This window comes from Triturus cristatus, chromosome 12 (genome assembly GCF_964204655.1).
Source record: "Triturus cristatus chromosome 12, aTriCri1.1, whole genome shotgun sequence".
Taxonomy (NCBI): domain Eukaryota; kingdom Metazoa; phylum Chordata; class Amphibia; order Caudata; family Salamandridae; genus Triturus; species Triturus cristatus.
In genome coordinates this window covers 195,058,016-195,071,478 of record NC_140595.1, presented here as the reverse complement: position 1 = coordinate 195,071,478, position 13,463 = coordinate 195,058,016, and the positions used below count along the sequence as shown (strand labels likewise).

The 13,463-nt window shown below is 49.4% G+C and overlaps 1 protein-coding gene and 1 long non-coding RNA gene across 2 annotated transcripts in view; one reads left to right on the top strand and one right to left on the bottom strand.

Annotated features, from left to right (window-relative positions):
* Positions 1 to 13,463, bottom strand: part of HYDIN (HYDIN axonemal central pair apparatus protein) — a 2,467,744-nt gene that overhangs the window by 880,647 nt on the left and 1,573,634 nt on the right. The window lies entirely within an intron of this gene.
* Positions 1 to 13,463, top strand: part of LOC146773041 (uncharacterized) — a 335,031-nt gene that overhangs the window by 137,109 nt on the left and 184,459 nt on the right. The gene's annotated exons all lie outside the window — the stretch shown is intronic.

Here is a 13,463-nt window from a genome sequence, read left to right as displayed (position 1 = left end):
TATTTTCAAAATCCTATCTTCTACCACGGAATGGGCAACCAGAAAAATACTAAAAAAGATTTCTAGATGAATTCTAATATCTCTACTGGTCACTAAATAGCTGCATGAAAAGTAGAGGAAGTTCAATAGTAAATGCAAACATATCACCTCAACAGCACCAATTAACTCCTTACCCTCCACTTGGGACTGGCGCCTTTTCCATGTGAGCAGATGGCCTCCATGATGGCGATTGGAGTCTAGCGATGGGCGGGGACGAACAAGTTACTTACTTTCGGTAACGCTTTTTCTGGTGGATACAGTATCTGCCTGTGGATTCCTCACCTTGTGAATATCCCCTGCGCCAGCATTCCACTGAACTTTTTTCCCCAGCTCTCTACGCCGACGTGGGCGACGTCATAATGCATCGGCTCCGCTTGCGACTCCGTATGACGTCACCGGAGCCATAAGAGAGCCACGTCGGCATGATGACATCAGTTCCACCCATTTTTTCCGTGCCCCCGAGGCGCACAGGTGGACCAACGACAGATTCAAAGTATACACAGTATACAATATACCATCAAATATACATAGAACATATACAAAAGGAAAGCTAAATAAAACAAGCATTTCCTACCAATGTACCAGAAAGCATAACAACATCTCAAACAAGACAACTTTTAAGGTATACAAAGGTGGACAACGGGGAGGCGGGTGGGCCAGTGAGGAATCCACAGGCAGATACTGTATCCACCAGAAAAAGCGTTACCGAAGGTAAGTAACTTGTTCTTCTGATGGATACATCTGCCAGTGGATTCCTCACCTTGTGAATAGATTCCCACAGCAGTCCCCACTCCCGGAGGAGGGTTTCCACCTTCCTATACCAGAAAGTCTTGCAAGACAGAGCGCGCAAAGTGGCCCTCCCTCCTCATCTCAGAGTCCAAGCAATAATGCTTTGCGAAAGTATGGAGGGAGGCCCAAGTCGCGGCTTTACAAATATCTGCCACAGGAACACCCCTGGCCAAAGCAGATGTAGATGATTTAGCTCTAGTTGAATGAGCTCTAATGCCCTCAGGAGGAACCTTACCAGCCAGGGCATTGCAGATCTTGATGGCAAGGATGATCCATCTCGATAAAGTGCACTTGTGCACCGCTCTTCCTTTAGAATGTCCAACATAACCCACGTAGAGCTGATCGTCCAGACGAAAGTCTTTCGTTCTATCCAAGTAAAAGCTGACAGCTCTTTTTGGGTCCAGACGATGAAGCCTTTCCTCCTCTTTGGAAGGATGAGGGGGAGGATACAAAACAGGGAGAGTAAGAGACTTCCCCAAATGAAACGGAGTAACTACTTTAGGCAAGAAAGCAGCCCTGGTCCTAAGAACCATCCTTTCAGCATGTAATGTTAAAAAAGAGGGTTTAGAACCAAGAGCTTGAAGCTCACTCAGCCTCCTTGCTGAGGTTATGGCTACAAGAAAGACCGTCTTAAAGGACAACAGCCTCAGAGGACAACTGTGAAGAGGCTCAAACGGGGACCCCATCAGAAAAGTTAAGACAAGATTAAGGTCCCACTGTGGCATTACAAAAGGAGTAGGAGGAAACTTGTTTGTAAGGCCTTTGATAAACCTTAGTACAATAGGAGATTTAAATTGATCAGGAAGACATAAAAAAGCTGATAAGGCCGATAGATAGCCCTTGACCGTGGCCACAGCACAGCCCTGCTGAGCCAAGGAAGGAGCAAACTGAAGCACATCAGAAAGGTGGGCTTTTAAAGGGTCAATGGATCTCTCTCCACACCATTTAACAAACTTAGACCACCTATATGAGTAAATGGACTTGGTGGAGTGTCGCCTGGCCGATAAAATAACGTCCACCACATCAGGCGGGAGAGAGAAAGAACTCAGGTTGCCCCGTTCAATCTCCAGGCATGAAGGTGTAAGCTCTGGAGGTGGGGGTGTAGAACCTGCCCCTCCGACTGCGAGAGGAGGTCTGCCCTCAGAGGGAGACGGAGCGGAGGGCACGAGGAGAAGTGGAGAAGATCTGTATACCACACCCTTCTTGGCCAATCCAGGGCGACCAATATAACTCAGGCCCGGTCTTGGCGAATCTTCCTCAGAACTCGAGGAATCAAGGGTATGGGAGGAAAAGCGTAAAGGAGTTGCGAGCCCCAACTCAACTGAAACACGTCCCCCAACGCTCCCTGCATCGGATACTGGAGACTGCAAAATGACGGGCTGTGCGCGTTCTCGCCTGTGGCGAATAGGTCCACCCGAGGTGTCCCCCACGTCCGAAAGACGTGACGAACCACCTCCGGATGGAGCCTCCACTCGTGGTCGGCGGAGAACTGCCGACTGAGACTGTCTGCATGCACGTTCAGAACTCCGGCCAGATGATTTGCCATCAGACAAATCTGATGGTCCTGAGCCCAGGACCATAGACGCAGATCCTCTCTGCAGAGACAATGCGACCCCACTCCTCCCTGCTTGTTGACATACCACATCGTGGTTGTGTTGTCCGTCAGGACTTGAACAGACTGACCGCGAAGGGAAGGGAGGAAGGCCTTGAGCGCCAAACGAATCGCCCGCAATTCCAGAAGGTTGATGTGAAGCAACCTTTCCTCTGGAGACCAAAGACCCTTGATCTCCAGATCCCCCAGATGAGCACCCCACCCTAAGGTGGAGGCATCCGTTATCACTGTGGCCACCGATGGAGGCAGATGGAAGGGCTTTCCTTGAGACAGATTGCCCCCCACGCTCCACCAAGATAGATCCGCTGCAGCTTCTCTGGAGATCCTGATCGACTCCCTGAGATCTCCATTGTGCTGATACCACTGCCTGCGGAGGCACCACTGGAGCGCCCTCATGTGCCAGCATGCATGGTTGACAAACAGAATGCAGGAAGCGAACAGACCGAGCAGACGAAGGACCTTCAGAACTGGAACAACCGCTCCATTGTGGAATAAAGGGACCATCTCCTGAATGTCGAGAATTCTTTGAGGTGGAGGAAATGCTCGACACACAGTAGTGTCCAGTACCGCCCCTATGAACAGGTTGCGTTGAGAGGTCACCAGGTGAGATTTGGGCACATTGATCGAAAAACCCAAGTCGAATAACAGCTGAGATGTTACCTGCAGATGATGCTGTACCATCTCTGGGGACTCTGCCTTCAGAAGCCAGTCGTCCAGGAAGGGGAAAACCGGAATCCCCAACCTCCTGAGATGAGCAGCCACCACCGCCATCCCCTTCGTGAAGACTCGAGGTGCGGTTGTAAGACCAAACGGGAGGACTGTAAACTGGTAATGTTGCGACCCAACCGTAAAACGGAGATACTTCCTGTGCGACTTCAGGATTGGGACATGGAAGTACGCGTCCTGCAAGTCGAGCGACACCATCCAGTCTCCTTGCTGCAACGCTTGAAGAACCTGCGCAAGGGTCAGCATCTTGAATTTCTCCTGTTTCAGGTAAAAGTTCAAGACTCTGAGGTCCAGTATCGGACGCAATCTGCCGTCCTACTTGGGAATCAGGAAATACTGGGAGTAGTATCCCTGACCCCTTTCCTGCTCTGGAACCACCTCTATCGCACCCTTTTGAAGCCAAGCTAGAACCTCATTCTACAAAAGAAGCAGATGGTCTTCCGAGCAGTAACCCTGGCAAGGAGGGTAAGGGGGAGGAAACTCACGAAAGGGAAGGGCGCACCCAGTCTTCACGAGGTTCAAAACCCAAAGGTCGGTTGTAACAGATTTCCGACCTCGCAGAAAGTGGGACACCCGACCCCCCACAGGTCTTACATGATCTAGGATGGAGGATCTAGGACTGCTTCCCTGAAGCTTCATTGGGAGCAGAGGAGGCAGAAGATGAAGTTGGGTTGCGGCCCGAACCTCTCCGTCCTCTTTTTCTTCCTCTATAGGACCTATAGAGGGGATTCTGCTGCTGCTGTTGCTGCTGAGGCTGCCGGAAGGAGTGAAATGAAGATCTCCCAAAGCCTCTGAATTTCTTAAGCCCAAATCCTTTAGCGGGAGCTTTCAGACCTAAAGATTTCGCCGTCACCCTGCTCTCTTTAAATCTCTGCAAGGCGGAATCAGCCTTTTCACCAAAAAGTTTCTGTCCGTCAAAGGGCAAATCCACCCAGGTGGCCTGAACATCCGTAGAGAATCCAGATGAACGAAGCCACGCTTGCCTCCTAGTGGCTATAGATGACCCCATTATCCTTGCCACAGAATTAGCCGTATCAAGCCCCGACTGAATTACCTGCCTTGCAGCAGCCTGAGTGTCAGTGACCACTTCCATAAAAGACGCCTTATCACCTTCTGGCAATTTAGGGGCTAAACATTTCATTGTGTCCATAAGAGCATGAACGTAGCGCCCTAGTAAGCTGGTGGCATTAGTGGATTTAAGCGCCATGCTCCCTGAAGAAAAGGTCTTTTTAGCCGCCTGATCCGCCTTCTTAGACTCCCTATCCGCAGGAGTCTGAGGAAAAGCTCCTTAAGCATGCTTCGAGCATGACGCCTGTACCACCAGACTTTCTGGAGAAGGGTGGGAAGAAAGAAAACCTGGATCCCCAGGAGCCACCCTATATCTTCTTGCCGCCTGTCTGGAGACTGCCGGCGAAGAGAGTGGCTTACGCCAGACGTCCATAACTGGCTCCAAAATAGCCTCATTAAAAGGCAACAAAGGCTCACTTGTCGAGGTAGACGAATGTAACACCTCCGTCCGAAGGTTAGGTTTATACTCAGCAGAGGGCAACTGCAAGTCCAGCAACTCTGCAGCCTTCTTTATTACAAGATGGTAAGGAGCCAGTTCCTGAGGTGGAGAGGATCTAGTGGAAGAATGCTCTCACTCCGAAGTTGTATCGAGACCGCTAGCCTCTTGAATCCCCTCAAAGTCGTCAGAAGAAGTATCCACCTCACCTTCTTCCACCTCTTCCCTATAACGCTCCTCTTCCAAGACTCTCAGGGCCTCTCTCCTTGAGTGGATCTGAGGAGGCGGCGCCGTACGCGGAGTCGGTGGAACCGAACATGGAGCCGGAGGTGTCGGAGTTGGCGGCGCCGGAGTCGGAGTCGACGGCGCCGGACGCGGAGCCGAGGGAGTCAGCAACGGCGTCGAGGAAGGCTCCGAAGAAGGTCGATACAATCGAAATCGAGATGGATCCCCAGGCGGCGCCGGAAACTGCCACGAAGGCGTCATCGGCAGAAATGGCATAAACGGGGCCTGAGCATAATGCTGTGGCACTCCCAGGGTGTATGCCATAGAACCCATGGGACCAGTAGGTGCGCCGGATGGGAAGGTAGCCCGTTGGAAAATCCCATAAATAGCATTTAAAAAATGCGTCGAATCCGCACCCGGAGTCGGGAACTGCGGATAAGGGATTAATCCTGGATCCGGCTGAGGAGTACCTGGAACCGGAGCCGTAGTGTCCTCAACAGGCGCCGCAGGATCATCCGGCTCTGGAGAAGGCTCTTTTTCCTGCTCTTGCTCGGCCTCAGAAGCAGAAGACTGCACTGGAACCGGTGACTGTGCTGGTGACTGCGCCGGGGACTGCGCCGGGGACTGCGCCGGGGACCGCGCCGGAGTCCGCTTCGGCGAAGGAGATCTCTCTGGAGACTTAGATGGAGAAGGAGACACATCCTTACTTCGACGTTGAGGCGAAGTCGATCTCGACGCCTTGCTCTTCGAAGACCGGCGCCAAGAAGAATGCTTCCTTTTCTTATTGAGGTTCCGTGAAATCTGAATCTGCGTAATGAATATCATGGTTCCGTTCCGATTTTGGTAACGGCGAACCGTAACTAGTGAGTTCAGCTAGTACGTGTGTTTTCGTCACATTACACCAATGGATTCAATGCGCATTTAGGGTTTTTCGTTCCGAACCCTGGGTTCCATTTTGCGCATGGTAGCCATTTTGTGGTTGCCCTCACATAGGCCGATGACTGTGGTTAAACAAGCTCTTTGGTCAGGCTCACCTTAGCTCGAGTTTGTGCTGACTCCTACATGACTCGAGTGAACTGACCTCGTTGCCTGAGGCCGACCCTGCCAAACCCGTTCCCGCCTGCTAGCTGATCTTGATTAAGGGTCAGAGCACGGGATCTCGTAAAGTTTTATTGCACACAAACATGCCCCATCCTACTTCTATCTGTTTCTGTTTCTTCTTTTATGGTCCATTTACGATATGGGTTGTGGTCTCTTAATCATGGGTCTGTCCGGCTTGTCTAAAGAAGAATGTTGGGATTGTTCGATGATTGATCACGGGCCGGACAACTGAAAAGTGGGTTTTACCGTCATGCGATACTTTTGGTGTGGTTACATGCGATTGGACAATTTGTAAAATAATGGGTGTTTGTCTGGAATGTGATGTTTCTGGCATAAAAAGGGATGACTTGCTTTGTAAAGTTGAGCAGTCTCCTGAGAACTCATACCGTGATGACTTCTAGGACTTCTGTTACTGGCTGCAGCCAATAAACTCGATCTCTGACGCCACCAAGAAGTATCCTGTGTCTCTGTATTCTAAGACAGGTGAACCCGAAGACTTTGGGCGTGCCCCTGGCGCCGCTGGGTTCTAAAAGCCCGGTTCTTCATTATGGTGTTTCTTCGACTTCGAAGAATGCGAAGTTGACGACTCCGGCCTCGATCTCTCCTTCTTCCTACCTCTCTTCTCCTTCTTAGCCTTGGCCATGAAGAGCTTCACCTCCCTTTCCTTCAAGGCCTTGGGATTCATCCTTCTGCAGCTGGAACAATCCTCCCCGTCGTGCTCAGAAGAAAGGCACCACAAACAATCTTCATGGGGGTCTGTCATCGACATGTGGCCCCCACATTCCCTACAAGGTTTGAAACCCGACTTCCAAGTTGAAGACATGGCAATTTTTCTCAACAGTAACACACTACACGACTACAAAGTAGCAGGAGAGTGCTGGAAAACTGTTGCGCGTCGACGGCGCGGAAAAAAGTGAACTGACGTCATCACGCTAACATGGCTCCCTTTTGGCTCCGGTGACGTCATATGGAGATGCATTATGACATCGTCCACTTCGGTGTAGAGAGCTGTGGAAAAAAGTTCTGTGGAATGCTGGCGCAGGGGATATTCACAAGGTGAGGAATCCACTGGCAGATGTATCCATCAGAAAGTGTGCCACTGGTGGGGACTGGGAGGGTGGTGCTGATGCCGGCTGCCTGGGCACTGTCGGTGCGGGTATGGCAGATGCATGCTTAAACTTGCAGATGTGGGAGATGAGGGATGGGCTGCTAGAGCTAGATCATACACTAAGTGTAATTCAACTATGAGACATGTTCTGAATTTAATGTAGTACAATGGCGTAGGGGGGGAGTGACCTGAATTTGTAATAGATCAATGCAAGTTCTCTTTGTTCAGATGAATATGCAACGTTACATGCAGTACATTCTGGAAACTAATAAAAACATTTATAAAATAAAACTCCTTACACTGTTTGTCACCAATTGAAAGTTAGACATTCAATGTTTTGGGACACATTCAATGTTGTTCAAGTCTGCCATTCATCTAGAGTAAATCTAGAGCAAATTCTGGAGCCCTTTATACTAAATTAGTGGAATGCAAACCACCACCTAAGTCGAGAATGGACCCAGAAGATGTAGACGAGCCAAGGAACGATCCAAGGTGAGTATCTAGGAACCCCACGGAGGTTGTGTGCAGAGTGGGAACACGACCGCGTGCTCAATACAAGTCAATGGGTAAGTCACTGTTGCAGTTTTAAAGAAAGAGGACCCTTCCCAGTGGACCCTGAAGACACCCTGTGGAAGATGGAAGGTTGTAGAGTCACCCCACCTGTGGACACCCAAAGAACCAGGATACCTACACCAGGGAAACCGGGTGCATAGGTGCAAAGTGACATTGGAAACCGCCACAGACCACAATGGAGGACTTCAACAAAGATGAAGCTTAAGTAAGAAGAAGGTGAAAAAGTCTGGTGGAACCCAAAGGTGGATTCAGGATGAGAGGTACCTGCAAGCAGAGGGGACAGAGTCTATGTCACTCAGGAGTGACCAGGAGGTATGGGAGACGAATGCCCATCGATGTCGGAGATGCAGGAGAGTTGACGGTGCCCTTGAGTTGCAGCTGTGCAGACAAGGTGACGCTGTGGGAGCCATTCACGAGCTGTCCCACGTCGGATGTCAAGAGCCAAGGGGTCAGTGTCTGGCAGGGGCACCAACAAGCCTTGGCAACAGCAACCAAAGTAGTCATAGAAAAAGGGGCAGTGTCAGGACCAGCAAGGTCCAAGTGACTAACTACGAGCAGGTAAGTCAGAGCAGTCCCAGAGCAAGCAGGGGAGACCACTGGAGCAAAAAAACACCCTTGAGAGGACCCACAGGCCGAAAGCACAGGAGTCGTAAGAGGATCTCAAGCAGCTCACCAAAGGATGAAGTCCCAAGGTATAAAGGATGCACTGCAGACAAAGATCTTAGCTGCAGGGGATGCTTGAGGGCCTAGAAATAATGGGCAGTGGAATTGGCAAAGGAGGAGGCATCACTGGTGCTGCAGGTGCAGTGGCACCAGGACACAGAGGTTTCAGGACCCAACTAAACTCCTATTATGGCTGCTTTACTCATTTCTTTCTAGCATTAGGGCTCAGTGCACCCGCGTCGTGCCAGTTTTGATTTCAGCATTGGATCAATGACCAGAGAGGGTATAATTGAAGAGAAGACACCTTAGCATTAGGCTTCAGGGAGATGGCAGAAAAGAGGTTCGGACGAGGACTTTAATAAGTGGCAGAGAAGACTACCAGCTTCACAAGGCAGTAAATCTCATTAGTGAAGGGTTACCAACGGTAAGTAACTTGTCTATCTGATAGAGACATCTAACTGCAGATCCCTTACCTTTGAACAGATACCCAAGCAATAGCATCCCCAGAGGAGGGACAGTGGAAAGGTTTAGACCAGAAAATCCTGCAAAACAGAGCGACCAAACAGGCCTTCTCTGTGAACTTGGGAATCCAGGCAGTAGTGTCTGGCGAATGTGTGAAGCGATGTCCACGTGCTTGGCAGATATCAGAAACAGGAACACCATGCTGAAGAGCCGTTATGGCCGCTTTTCCCATGGTGGAATGGGCCCTAAGCCCTTCAGGGGGATCTTTCTTCGCTAAGGTGTAGCATATTTTTATAAAAAGGATAACCCAACGGGATGTAGTTCTCTTTTGGACAGCATGTCCTTCCTTTGCACCCATGTACCCTATAAAGAGCTGGTCATCCACCTGAAACCCTTTAGTTCGATCAAGATAGAACGATAACACTCTCTTTGGGACCAGACGATGGAGCCACTCCTCTGCCTTGGAAGGGTGTGGAGGTGCATAGAAGGTGGGAAGAGTAACCGACTGTCCCATGTGAAAAGGTGTCACCAACCTAGGGAGAAAAGATGCCCTTGTACATAGCACCACTCTGTCCAGAAAGACTGTCAGGTAAGGAGGCTGCGATGACAGTGCCTGCAGTTCGCTCACCCTCCTATCAGATGTTATTGCCAATAAGAAGGCTATTTTGATGATGAGCAGACGTAGAGGGCAGCTGTGCAGCGGCTCAAATGGCGCACACATCAAAAAGGTGAGAACCAAATTAAGGTCCCACCATTTATACGCTGGATAATGCTACTGTACAATGAACCAAAGGCTAGAGTTAGAATAAACAGGCCCACCTCCAATACGATCGACATAAGCTGTGGAACGAGACAGGGATGCCTGCTTTCACCAATTTTATTTGCACTGACTCTAGTACCCCTAAGCATGCAAAATTCGCCAAAAACACTCTAAGGCAGCTTTACAATTTAGCTTGCGACCTATCAGCATCTCATTATATGCAGACGACATGCTGTTATATACACGCTATCCTGATACCAACCTAAACCCACTCATTAGAGAATATATCAGTTTTGAGAACTACTCAGGTCTCCGAATAAATTGGGACAAATCGGTAGTCATTCCTCTCACAGTGGGCACGAAACAACCAAGTCTGGAATACCCATTGAAATGGCATACAGATCCGGTAAAATACCTTGGTATATGGATTCATAGTACCCCGAAATAGTGATTAGAGAGAACTACGGGAAACCACTGACAAAACTTGAAGAACAGGTGGATAAATGGAGCAAGATGCCTCTCTCATTAGCTGATAGAATCGCCTTGCAAAAAATGGTAGTGCTGCCTAGATTCCTGCATCTGTTGTGGAATATCCAGATTTGGCTAACACAGAAGTTCTTCTCCAAATTGAGGTACGCTCTACAACGCTTGACATGGGCTGGGAAGCAGGCCAGAGTAAGCTGGAAAGTCTTAACAAAACCATATCACCAAGGGGGCTTTGGAGCTCCGGATCTTCAATTATATTTTTATTGTGCACAAGCACAACACGCACATTACTGGCTACACCCACATGCACACATCCCACATATAGTAGTGGAACATGACAGCGTACACCCAACTCCATTGACAACCTACATCATAGATCCAAAAGGTTTCACACCGAGAGAAACGATTCACACGGTATATTGCACCTGCATACATTAGCTTACCATATGCAAAAGCTCCCATTATATGCACCAGCAATGCCCTTAGCTAATCATCCCAAACTCTCAGTTACACAGGAAAAGAAAATGCTTACATTTCTAGAAGAAATGGGGCTAACTGACATGGGCAAGGTGTTTCCAGACAACCGATTCATCTCACAAGATGACCCATCTCTATGTGCACATCAGACGCTATTAAAGATGTTTGCTTATTTGAGGCTGCGAACGGCGGTTAGGGAACTGTATATATTGTTTCCAGAAGAGCCTCCACAACTGACTGCGTTAGAAATTTTACCAACAGCACCTACGCGACAAAGCCTAGTAACACATCTATATAATGCATCACAGGATGAAAAGGGACGTGGACCTAACATATCGCTAAAAGGTGGGAATCGATAACTGTGAAACAATAGATGAACAAGACTGGGATTACAGCTGTGCTCAATTACAATTACTCGCATCAAATTGCAATCTACGCATAATCCATTTTAAATTTCTACACCAAAAATATTACACCCTGGTCAAATTACACAAATATGGCCTTAGAACAGGCGACAATTGCACACGATGTAATGCACCCAAGGCAGACTTCTTACATATGGCTTGAACATGCCCCCAGCTCTACTGGGAATCCGCAAACTCAGATTAGTCAGGAGACGGAATTTTTGGCTGTGGCATTATTACTTGCTAAACGGCGCATAGCTATGTGATGGGGCAGCAAAAGACCCCTCAGATTTAAAAGTTGGCTTACTGACATGACCTATTGCAAAGAGACACTGGAAGCCTATGCAGAGGAAATACCGCAGGCTTCTAGGGCTCGTGACTTCTGGGAACCGCTAGTACAATACCTACACATAATGCAAGTAGGACCCTGAATTAATAAGGAGAGTACTCAGGAGGCATAACGAAGAGAAGTACTTGAAAGACGGTAGAGTACCCGGACAGCGGAGATAATTGTACAATAGATCACACCAGATTAAGAGTACCACTAAGTAGCACTCAATAGTAATAACAAGCTCATCAGATTATTGTGAAGTTCTTATGTTGCGTAGCTGATGTCTGTATTAAAACACAACATCTGATGATAAGATATGTAAACAAATGTGGAATGATAATACATGTTTGTAATGTACTGCTGGTGATTGGCAAAAAAAAAAGGTCCCACTGTGGCATAATAAAAGGTGAAGGGGGATCAGCCAGCCTTAGAAAAGAGGAAAGGGCCAAAAGATAGCCCTTCAAGGAGCCAAGAGCAAAGCCCAGCCGGGCCAGGTAAAGTATAATCAGGAGGACATCAGATAAAGATGCAGATAGGTCAATAGGCGTATACCGATTTAGTGGAGCAATGCCTGGCTGCCAAAATAACCTCACAGACTTCGGGAGGGAGGCTGGAAGCTGTCAACTGTTGGTGCTCAATCTCCATGCAAGGAGGCGGAGAGTGGACAGGTTCAGGTGGAGGACCCTCCCATGCTGCTGCGACAGAAGATCCTCCCGAAGGGGCAGCCTGACCGGAGGATCGATGATCGTGTCTAGAAGCTCAGGATACTAAACTCTCCATGCCCAGTCTGGAGCCACAAGAATGACTTGTGCCCAGTCACTCCTGATCTTCTGGAGCACTCTGGGCATGAGTTGCATGGGCGGAAAGGTGTGTAGGAGGCCTGAGCTCCACTCGTGACGAAAAGCGTTGCAGAGCAAGAGCTGCCTTGGAAACTCCAACGTGGAGAACTGCTGACAGTGTGCGTTCTCGTCGGAGGTGTCGTCGGAGACCTAGTGCCACCTCCGGATGGAGATGTCACTCGTGATCCTCAAGGCACTTTCAACTGAGCTCGTCCGCCCTGGCGTTCAGGGAACCGGCCAGGTGTTGAACCACCAGGGAGATGCCCTGTTGTTCCAGCCAAGTCCAGAGATGCAGGGCCTCTTGACAGAGTCCACGACCCCGCTCCGCCTGTTTGTTGCAGTACCACATGGCAGTAGTGTTGTCCGTGAACACCTGCATGGACCTTCCGTTTATCGATGGCAAAAAGGCTTTCAGTGCCAGTGGGATCGCACAAAGCTTCAACAGATTGAAATGGAGCCTGGCTTACGCCAGAGACCAGACTCCTCTGATCTCCACCACCCCCAGATGGCCACCCCACCCCAGAAGGGACAAATCCATCTGAACCAGGTCGCTGTGATTTCCTCGGTGCTGTGCCCATTGGAACTTCAGGTCCCACTGCAGAGTCTGCATGTGCCTTCGTAAATGGGTCACTAGCATCATGCAGGAGGCCATGAGGCCCAACAGCCTCAGAGTCATTCTCACCGAAATCCAGGATAGAGGCTGAAACTTCGGTATCATAGCCTGAATATCCTGGACTCGCGGTTCGGGAGGATCGGCCCAAAACAGCACTGTGTTGAGAACCGCTCCAATGAAAGGGAGCGTCTGAGAGTGGGTCAAGTGTGACTTTGGCACGTTGATAGTGAACCCCAGCGAATGCAGGTGGTTCGCTGTAGTCTGGAGGTGGGAGACAACTGTTTGGAGCGAGCCCGCCTTCAACAACCAGTCGTCGAGATAGGGAAAGACTGGAACCCCTAATCTCCCAAAACGGGCTGCGACCACCGCCATCACCTTTGTGAATACCCAAGGGGTGCTGGTGAGGCTGAAGGTAAGAACTGTAAACTAAAAGTGCTAGTGGCCTACCATAAACCACAGGTATCGACGATGGGCAGGCAGAATGGGGATATGAAAATAAGCATACTGCAAGTCCAGCGCTACAATCCAGCTTGAACTTCTCTTGAACTTCTCTTTTCTGTGGAAGTAATTGAGGGCTCTGAGGTCTAGAACAGGACGAAGGCCTCCATCATTCTTTGGGACCAGAAAGTAGCGAGAATAACAACCACTGCCTACTTCTGGCCTGGGAACCCTCTCTGGCCAAGAGAGTCTTGACTTCCTCACGGAGTAAGGCAAGGTGATCCTCTGTCAGGCGATCATACGCTGGAGGCAT